Source organism: Primulina tabacum, chromosome 2 (genome assembly GCF_025594145.1).
Source record: "Primulina tabacum isolate GXHZ01 chromosome 2, ASM2559414v2, whole genome shotgun sequence".
Taxonomy (NCBI): domain Eukaryota; kingdom Viridiplantae; phylum Streptophyta; class Magnoliopsida; order Lamiales; family Gesneriaceae; genus Primulina; species Primulina tabacum.
The window spans coordinates 50,237,852-50,249,560 of NC_134551.1; the positions used below are offsets into that span (position 1 = coordinate 50,237,852).

Sequence of the window (11,709 nt, forward strand, 5' to 3'; positions counted from 1 at the left end):
AAAAAATTGTTAGTGCAAAAAACAAACTAATTTGAAAATTTAGTAAACAAACCCAAAATTGGAAAATATTTCCCCATTTTGAAATAATAATAATGATGATAAAAAATTAACGTTTCGAATTAGGAAAACATGCAATTTTGGTCATCTACATTTTTTTTTTTTTGCGATTTTGTCACCTATATTATCCAATTTCAATCTTAATAATGTACTTTTCAATTTTTGATAATTTTAAATATTTTTATCGGAAATATGACACTACACACATAATCATCATGTTAGGTTTACGTCGTCGCATGTCAAACATGAATGTGAGTGGCCGAGAAATGAATCAAAATTCAAAATACTAAATGTCAGCATCACCTTTTATGATTAAGATAAAATTTGTGAGGCCCATATCGATATTTTGTCTATGGGGAGAACCGGAGAACTTGGCTCAATGGTTGGTTTATTATATGTATGCTCGATTATTGATTTAGAGAGAGTTTGGGGAAGTATATTATATGTATATTGCAAATTTTTACTTTAAAGGGTAATATTGTTTTTGAATAAATAAGAAAATTAGGAAAAATTAATAGAAATAATTGTAATGAGTGTATAATCCAATAATTTATTCTGAGTTTTCACCATTTTTTCTCTCATTCTGACAACCATTTTTTCCCTCGATTTTAAAATAACGGACGCTGCTCATACATACATCGCATGGGTAATATAAATATATGAATCTTATATATTTTTATACAATATATAGTTTTTCTTTATTATGATTTATTCATGTAATACAAATATTTTATAATTATTATTGCTACACCTGCATTTAATTAATAATTGAAGTTGGTGGTTTCCTCTCTGAAACGTGAAGGGGTGAAATTTGAAAAAATTGTCCACTGACACATCAAAAAATTTCTATCAGGGCACCCACAACGGGGTGTTAAATATGTGTTCCTCTCCATTATGAGTGGGGAGTTAGAGAGGGTATGTGGCGTTCAATCCTGTGTCAGTTTATTTTTTTTTAAAATTGGACAATTAACGACGATTTTTGAAAAACCGACCGTAGCTGATTTGCTGACACGCGGGCCCCACGTGTTTTGAATTATTTTAATTATATTTTATATTTTATGAACGTCCCTCTGTCCGGTTATTTTTTTAATAAAATTGGACATTTAGCGACGATTTTGAAAAAACCGTCGCTATTTGCGATGGATTTCCACAAACCCGGTGTATCCAGATCAAATATTTCGAAGACGATTTCGCATGGGAAGAGAGTTATTCTTTCGAATAGTGAATGCACTTGAGGATCGTTCACCGTATTTTCAGTAAAGGGACGATGCTGCGATGATTTCATGAATATCTGAACAAATTCCGAAATACGTGACATCATGTGCATCGCCAACTTCGTGCCGACTTAGTTGAACATATTTGGTCACAATACAACAACAATCATTGAATTAGTATTTGCATCTTCTCTTAAGTTTAATTTTTTCTTTTATTTTATGCAAGTGTTATTTATTATTATATGTTGTACCGTTTTATTTTAGGTTTATAATAAATTTTTAATTTTAAATAAGTGACACTCATAAAATTAAATTATTTATGTACTAAATAATAAAAACATATTATTATTAATATAAAAAATAATAATTTAAATTTCTTAAAAAATTTGAAATTGAATTTATTTAATTTAAAGTAAGAATAAGATGAATGAGTGGACAGCGGGACCTACAAATAATGAGTAACACTCACCACTGCGGGTGCTCTCAGGCACTCACTCTTTATCTTGTAGATGGTGATGCGCGAGAATCAAATCGATTTTTTTTTTAAATCTTGTAATTTACATATTTTTTCCTTTTGGTACTTTACAATAAATTTATATCTGTATTCTTCTAACTTGCATATATTTTTTATTATGTTAAGAATAAATTCGGATTCTTAATCTTGTAACTTGCATTTTTATTTTATTTTTGATCATGTTAACAGTCAATCTTAAATTGTAGTCCAATATTTTACATGTTTTTTTCATTTAGTATTTTTAAAATTAAAGTCTATTGTGTTTTTTCCAAATAATATTTTTTTAAAATCACAATATACATGCAAGTTTCCTTTAAAAAAATCCATGTCATAATTAACTTTAAAAAAAAAGAACAAAAAAGAAAACAAAATATGCAAGTTACATGACTAAAAACAATATAATGTTAACAAAACAATACTAAAAATGAAAAAACATGTAAGTTACGTGACTAAAAATACAAAGTCACCGTTAAGAGAACCAAAACAAAAAAAAAAAGTGCATATTGAAGGACCAGCACACAATTATCCCCAAAAGAAACATATATGCCAAAATTATCATTTTTCCAAGTGAAAAATAAAGATCTTTGCTAATATTTACATTATAGGGACAGACTCATGATTCTGTTCAAATGGACAAAAAATTCATGTGTATTTTTTAAAGCTTGCACATACAATTTTGATCGATCGGTCTGCCTCGCTAACCATCATACACTAAATTTTGCTTAAAATCAAGTGAGCACCATGTTGAGGTTGAAGTATATAACCTTATGAGGAGCATGCTATAAGATGGTGAAAGCTCGAAGGAGAAGCGTTGCAGAATCATGGCCAGTGCCACTTTTGTTTTATCATTGCAAATGTTTGTCCCACACATATTCGAGGTCCCCAGCTGAATGGGAAAAATATACCTTGGCATTTCTGCGCTTTCGATACGCCTTCGCTAAATCTATCCGGCTTGAACTCCATTGCGTCGTCCCCCCAAATTTCAAGACTTTGATGTAATATAACCGTTGGAAGTGAGACATGGGTCCCTTTTGGCAATGTTATTGTTCCCAGTTTGGTATCCTCGATTGCTCTACGAGTAAACGGGTAACGGTGGATATAGCCTCAAAACCTCGTGCAAAATCATAGTCACCTGTGCAAGGATTTCATACAGTCATTTCTTATCATTTCTTGTTTGGAAATCAAATTTGAAAGATTGACACTATTGATTAGTAAATCAAACTATCTACTTACGATTTTCAGGTGATTTAACCCATCAAAATCTGGTAGTCGACTCCCAAACACTTGCAAAACCTCATGTCGGGGCTTTTTCTGCCAGTCCGGATGTATACTCAACAAAAACAATGTCCACGCAAGCAACGCAGAAGTGGTCTCCTGTCCAGCAAAGTAAAACAGCTGCACTCTTCCACGACTTCGTCTATGTTCATACCGTAACTCTTGTTCCCCTTTGAGTACCATTTCTTGGTAATTCGATTCCAACAATAGTCATAATAGATCGTCGTTATATGCTTCCCCAGATTCATGGCATTAACCCCTTCTATTGACCAAACCCTTTATTGAGGATCGAACTTCTCTATCTATTTCCTTCATTGTCTTGTTCCTTGTGGTTGGCACAAATCTGCACATTAGAAAGTCATAACTCAAAAATGCTGCAAATTAAAGTGCCAAAAAATCCTTTCACTACATGATGTATTACATATTACCTCCATCCTGGTATGTATATTGAATGAGAAGCCTTGATAACAAGCTGTGCCAGCTCCCGCTGAAGTTCGAATATTTTTCTTCCTTCTTCAAGTTGCTGCCAAATGCAGTTCTCGAGATTGCATCACTTGATAAATTTTGTCGATAAGGCCACACATCGAGCTCACATGGCGCTACTAAGGGGACATAGGCTCTCCCATTGTTCCATAACTTCTTCACAACTTGAAATGAAAGCAGGTATCATGATCGCACAAATCCAAAGCCGAATTTTTATACTACTTTTTTCAAAGCTGTGCTTTTAGCAGCTTTATTAATTATATGATGAAAGTTTATTGGTGAAACATGTGTATTAGCGGTACTTAAGCACCTTTACCCTCTCCTACATCGAAATTTGTAATAAATTTAAGCAACTTATAAGCTTTAAGTACTGTAATTACTATCAAGAGAAAATTTCTTCTTGGGTCTGCCCAAGCAACAATTGGGGAAGGATTTTCCATACTGCATTGTGTGTAGGTCACCATGTGCCCCTTGGGATGGGCCCTCCTCCAGTGGATCGTGGGACTCATGCTCGAGATCACCGGTAGATCAAATTAATATTCTTGGTGGGATCTTAGGAAACACACAGGCAAAGGGGTAATTAAGTAGAACATGTCTCTTTGTAATTTTAGTTTTTGTGTTGTTAAACATTGGTTTTTAGTCTCATATTTTTTTAAATTTTTGACAACTTTATTATTTTTCATTGATAGTGTTGATGTGACGCTGCGAATAAAAAGTCACGTCGGCAATAAAAAGATCAAATTTGCATACAAGCAAATTTCTATTGAAATATGGCAATATTTATCAAAATGTCAAAAAGAAAAATATTTGAGATCAAATCCAAATTTACCGATAATGAAAACAATACCTGACAATATAATTAATTTCAAGATCAATAAAATTGGAGTGATTAATTTGAAGTTGTGAAATATAAATCTATATTTTAATTATTTGGACAACCCTTCTCACTACTTAATTTGGATAATTTTGAATTACCCATTTCAATATATGATAAGCTAAGGAGACTGCATGCATGCATGTATGCATGTTTGACAAGAGTACGCTTTAACTATGAGAATGAAATCATCGAACACACGTACGTGTCGTATATATTACTCATTGTTATTATTTTATTACTCTTTTATCTCGAGCAATAACACTGCATGATCACGATATAAAGTAGAGAAATTAAACCATTTAGTCCGAATTCAAGCTCTATTCATATTGAATTCGATTAACAATGACAGATGAATTCAACTCTGCATGGAAATATGTTAGGCTCAACTCGATTTTCGATCAGTCGGAGCTATATATAAGGCAAGAAATATAACCTTTAATTTGTCGAGATGGAAAGCCGGGTTGATGATTTTTCTGTGTTTGGCCCATTTATCGGTTTCATAGCTGAACAAGCCCCGAGCAAGCAGTTTGGTGAGTGGATTCGGGCTTTGTTGCTTCTGGAAGATATGATACTTGGTCATCACCTCCTTTACGAGCTCAGGCTCAGTGACGATAACTGTGGGGACCGGACCAGCCCAAAAGAACGAACTTTCTCCTACAGTTTACCATTTTCAGGCAGATTTATGTAAGAAATAATGATTTGTTTTCCTATTAATTAACTTGTAGTTTTAGGTCTATTTAATTTTCAAAGTTTGGTTTCAAAACACGAACTTTTAATAATCAGTGTATTTTAATCCTATTTTTCATTGTGGCAATCCAGAAAGTCAAAATTTTTCGATGTCATGTAAGTAGTTTTCATTATCACGTCAGTATTTCTGAATTTAAAATTATTATAAATGATAGACCAAAACACACAAACCGAACAAGTCAGTGAACCAAAAACCTGTATTTATGAAACAATAAAATCAAATCACACAAAGTTTGGTACCGTATTTTTTGATGGTTTCAATGTAGAAGGCTATGACTCTGGGCTTGATGTCATCATGGAGATTGATGGGCTTGGATTTGGCTTCTTGAATGACCTTCACCATTGCTTTCAAGTCTCCATAGATGAAGCGATAGGGGTTTCCTTTGAGGCCTTTGCTGCCATCAACAATTTCTCTTGCCGTTTAGGTCTGATCCAAGTTATATTCACCACTCTCCATACATAGAATAACAGCAGTACTAAGGCACAACAGACAGAAAGGATCAAGCACAGAACCGCCATCTAATCAGTGTAGTGACTTTCATCAATGGAAGGGTTCTCTTCCTCGTTTTATAGCATTCTTTAATAATCAAGTACACACAATAGATTGATTTGATATTATAATAATAATTGAATGACTAAATAGATATTATATTGATGCGACTAAATCAGGTTACAAATTGTATTGACATGAGTAAAATAATAAATTTTCGTCAAAATGAAAATTAAAAAAAATATATTACGGTATCGAAATAGGTTTATTGCAATAAATAATTGAAAATTTAATTTTATGCAATTTTTATTGATATTTTTGTTAAAAAACGATTTCACTATTTTTTTAAAAAAATTCAAATGTGAATTGCAGATTATGAAAACATAAACTTCAATTATTACTTGTATTGATTATATTAATTCATTCAAATTTGAATTTAATTTATTTTTTATATCAATTCAAATGTAATTTATGAATTATAAGTTTTTTATTTTTTTATTTAAATTAAAACTGAACTCCATTGAAAACACAAAATACTTTTAAAATTTTACATTTATTATATCAATTCATTTAATTTGAGATATGATTTTGTACTACAATAATATATTTAGTTTTTATTATAATCTCTATAATAATTCAGTCTGATTTCTGCATCACGTTCAGACAATCAATTTTCAGTCATAATAAAAATGAAAAAATGAGTGCAATATTCGGTATCGCCCGTGAGATAAATCATTCAAAAATACATTTGACGCTTAAATTCTGATTAGTTCGTTGATTCGATCTACCTTCATAGAAAATAAATACTTAATTAAATGTGAATTCTTTTCAATATATTTTTAAATTCAAATTTAAATTCGATGTTTTTTGAAAATATAAACTACATTTAAGTATTTGCATTGAATATATCATTATATTAATTTCAATTATGAAATTGTTTGGTTAATTTTATATATTTTATATTTATATTACTAATCTATATCATACTAAATAAATATAAAAGCCTATATATATATTATATTTTCAACTTTTTAAAAGAGTGTCCGTAATTATTATTATTATTATTATTATTATTATTATTATTATGATGTATCTTATATATAAATTTAAATGTAAATATTTTTAACATGTCCAAAAAATAATGACATTTTTAATCAAAATTTATTTATCTAATAACGACAAAAATTTGAATTTTGAAAAATATTTAGTTATTAGTTTAAATTTTTTATAAAAAAAAATACTATATGAGTTTAAAATATTTTTCTATTTTTTTAATAATTTTAAATAATTATTCAAAACCCTAATACTTACTAATTTTAATCATTAATACATAAAATAGTACTTCGTCTATCGCACAAGTGAAATACAAGTTTAATTAAAAAAAAGTTTAACATATATGTTGGTTTAGTTTTATAATAATATTTAAATTTGAATAATTCATTTACAATCTTGTTTTATATATATATATATATATATAATGCACTGAGATGCAGCACATATTATAATCGTAGTCAATAGTCATAATCAAATCATATTAACACAAGATATTGATTTAATTTATTATAAAAATCAGATTAACGTAGAGTTTTGATTTGATTTGATTATAAATTAATTGTAAAAAAAAGTTTGCTTATTTTCATTTAATTGTTTATTATAATTGGATTGGTTTATATGAGTTTTATTATTAATATTTCCATTTAATTGGTGTTATCCTTTACCACTAATTTTCTTAAAAATTTGATAAGCATACAAAATTTTGAAGGAAAAAAAAAACAGCAAAAGAAAAAAATTAACACCCTTTTTTATATTTAAACTCCATAAAAATTAATTTAATTTCATAACCTCGTAAAAACAAAAATAATAAGATAACGTTCAAGCCAGCCAAGGAAATTTAATTGTGATATATAAAATTAACATGTATATTTGTCAGCAAATGAATGGCGAATTAGGAGAAATAAAAGAAACAGACAAGAATGATTAAAAACAAAAATTGGTTATAAGATCGATAAAATTCATATAGAAAAGTGTACGTGGTCCATAATGTAACGTTGAGTCTACATTAAACACAAAACGTAAGATTGTTTCGTGTATTAATTTTGTCAGACGAATCTTTAACCCGATTCGAAAAATAAAAAAACATTAATTTTTTTGTTCAAAACATTATTTTCACTACAAAAAAATTGTTTTTGTTAGTTATGTATTGAAAACATATCATGTAATAGCATATTTGAGTTAAAAATAGTATTTTATGTTAATAGTATATTATATAATAGTGTTGATTCGAATGAAAAATATTAATTTCATTGTATGTATGAAATCAAGTTGACTTATCTCATAGTACATATAACTCTTTGTACGTTATACAACATTAAAGTAGTATTGATGAACACAAACAACCCTCCGAGCCTCGCTAAAGATCATGGTTACTAAATTTTGTTTAAAATCAAGTGAGCACCATGCTCAGGTTTGAAGAACGATAACACTATGAGGCGCATGCGTATAAGACGGGGAAAGCTCGAAGGAGAAGCGTTGCAGAATCATGGAGAGTGCCACTTTTGCTTCTATCATCGCAAAGGTTTGTCCGACGCATATTCGAGGTCCCCAGCCAAATGGGAAAAATAAACCTTGGCATTTCTGCGCTTTGATACGCCTTCACTAAATCTATCGGGCTTGAACTCCATCGCGTCGTCCCCCCAGATTTCACGACTGTGATGTAATATAACCGTTGGAAGTGAAACTTGAGTCCCTTTTGGCAATGTTAGTGTTCCCAGTTTGGTTTCCTCAGTCACTTTACGAGAAAGAACGACCGCTGGTGGATATAGCCTCAAAACCTCGTGCAAAATCATAGTCACCTGTGCCAGGATTTCATTTAGTCATTTTTTTTTATCATTTCTTTTTTTTGAATTCAAACGCGCAAGCTCGTCAAAAGCTAATTAATAGTTTTAGTTTCCGATCAAACTTGAAAGATTGGACAATTGATTAATGAATCAAGCAATTTACTTACGGTTTTGAGGTGATTTAACCCATCAAAATCTGGTACTCGACTCCCAAAAACTTGCAAAACCTCATCGCGGGCTTTTTTCTGCCAGTCTGGATGTATACTCAACAAAAACAACGTCCACACAAGCAACACAGAAGTGGTCTCTTGTCCAGCAAAGTAAAACAACTGCACTCTTCCACGACTTCTTCTATGTTCGTACCAAAACTCTTGTTCCCTTGAAGTACAATTTCTTGGTTATTCGATTCCAACAATAGTCCTAATAAATCGTCGCTACGTACTTCCCCGGATTTCATGGCATTAACCCTTCTATTGATCAAAGCCTTTATCGAGGATTGAACTTCTCTATCTATTTCCTTCATTCTTTTGTTCCTTTTGGTTGGCACGAATCTGCACATTAGCAAGTCATAACTAAAAAATGCTGCTAAAGAACCAAAATCGTATCACCGCACCGTACAATAGGTTGCATTACCTCCATCCTGGTATGTATGTTGACTGTAAAGCCTCGACAACAAGCCCTGCTAGCTCCCTCTGAAGTTCGAATACTCTTCTTCCTTCTTCATTGTTGCTGCCAAATGCAGTTTTCGATATTGCATCACGTGATAAATTTTGTAGATGAGGCCACACATCGAGCTCACATGGCTGCTCTGGTGTGACATGGCTCTCCCAGATTTCCATCACTTCTTCACAACTTGAAATGAAAGCCGGTATCATGATCTGCACAAACCATATTAGAATTTTTATTGTACATTTTCAAATGGATCACAATTTACATAACCAAAAATGCAAATTCATGGATTGGTCGGAGCTATATATGATGGCAAGAAATATGACCTTTAATTTGTCGAGGTGGAAAGCGGGGTTGATGATTTTTCTGTGTTTAGCCCATTTATCTGTTTCATAGTTCACCACTCCCCGAGCAAGCAGTTTGGTGAGTGGATTCGGGCTTTGCTGCTTCTGGTAGATATGATACTTGGTCATCACCTCCTTTATGAGCTCAGGCTCGGTGAGGATTACTGTGGGGACTTGACCATCCCAAAAGAATGAACTTTTTCCTAAAGTTCACCATGTATATACATTCAGGACATGATTATTTATGTACTGAAACATTAAAATCAAATCACACAAAATTTGGTAGGTACCATATTTCTTGATGGTTTCGATGTGGAAGGCTATGACTCTGGGCTTGATGTCATCACGGGGATTGATGGGATTGGATTTGGCTTCTTGAATCACCTTCCTCAATTCTTTCAAGTCTCCATTGACGAAGCGATAGGAGTTTCCTTTGAGACCTTGCTGCCTCAACAATTTCTCCAGCCGTTTAGGCCTAATCAAAGCTGCTTTCACCACTCTCCATGCATAGAATAGCAGCAGCAGCAGCAAGGCACAACAAACAGAAATGCTCAAGTGCAGAATCTCCATCTAGTCTTGTAGTGTTCATCGATCGAAAGGTACTCTTCCTCGTTTTATAGCATAATTTAACCTGTGCATGCGTTATATATTCACTCTCTTTGGTTAATAAGATTGCGCCTTACATTGATTCAAATTGACTGTGTGAATGTATGTGCACTGTATTGACTTAAATTGACACGTCGTGTGAATGTGTTTGCTGCATATTCTAGAAGGTCATATTCTTCCGGGCCTCTTTTTGGAAGCTGATTATGTGAAGTGGGCTCTAATTCTATTTGTTATTGGGCCAGATCCTCTCTATATTAATCCAGTCCTTAAATTGCTGTACCCTTTGCTTTTTCCATGGAAATATGTCAGTCATGTACGAAATTCGTTGCTTTAATTGTTAATTATAAAAATCAGTTCTTTTTGATTAATTTAATAATATTATTTAAATTTGAATAATTCATTTTTATCGATTATAAATCAGTTAAACGCAGTATGTTGATTGATTTTAATATATTATTAAATTTGATTATTTTATTTTAACTGATTATTCAGAATTGTATGGTGGTTTGCGTTTATTTAGTGATAATTAGACTTGATATTTCCATTTAACTTGGTTATTAATAATTTGTTTGATCATCATTTACATATATGTTTTCTTGAAAATTTGATATTTCCATCCAAAATATTTACGTCACTCCGTCCAAGCGGTGATAATTTCTCGTAGGTTTAAGTAGGTGTGTTAATTTGGGTGTATTTGGATTGGGTTGCAAGAATTTCTCAACCCGAACATGAACACGAACCAACTCGAACCAACCCGTCAACATGATTTGATTTTATCAATTATTATTTTATTATTTAACAAAATAATAAAATAAAACTATAAAAATTCAAAACAAAATTAATATAATATAATTTAAGCACATAATAATAAAAAATTTTAATCTAATAATGATAATTATGTTTCATCTATTTAAATATTTAAATTTAGTAGTCAAATTTAATAAATGATTAATTACTCCAAAAAATAATAATTGTTTAGAAAATTAAAATATTTCACATAATAAATATTATATGTTTAATGTTTTAAAATTTATGATTTAATCTACAAAAAAGATCTATAAACATAAAAAAAGTAACTTAATTATTTCAAGTTCTATTTCTCAATCTTTTTACAGTTTTTTGCTCTAATCAAATATTGAAACAACGTATGATATAAAAATTTAAAAAATTGAAAGCTATTTATAAAACTTAATTTAAAATTTTCAACTAAATTACTTTTAATGTATGTATCAATAGAAACATTATAATTATCAATAATCTAGGATAACATTATTTGATTTTTTGGATCGTCAATCAGGTCTACTTTACCCGACATGTTTTTTTGCGGTTCATATTTCAATTCTAACCTGGACCTGAAAACGATCCGAACCTGAATTTTTTCGAGTTGACTCGGGTCGCGTCCACTTTCAACACCCTCAAGTTCAAGAATAAAAGAGTGAACTGAATTAACTAGAACATCAGTAACTATATATACATACTATATATATTATATATAACAAAACTACATGTAATTACCAATAAGCTCTTTTTCTTACACGGAAGCCTTTCCCACGTCCAAAAATAAGGAGAACAAATTCCAAATTGAAACAAACAAAA

General features: G+C 31.0%; 2 pseudogenes; both read right to left on the reverse strand.

The window, feature by feature from the left end:
* Window positions 1-2,496: 2,496 nt before the first annotated feature.
* On the reverse strand, window positions 2,497-5,686 carry LOC142538018 (cytochrome P450 CYP72A219-like; annotated as a pseudogene).
* A 2,397-nt stretch (window positions 5,687-8,083) lies between these two features.
* LOC142538019 (cytochrome P450 CYP72A219-like) lies at window positions 8,084-10,077 on the reverse strand (annotated as a pseudogene).
* Window positions 10,078-11,709: the final 1,632 nt, after the last annotated feature.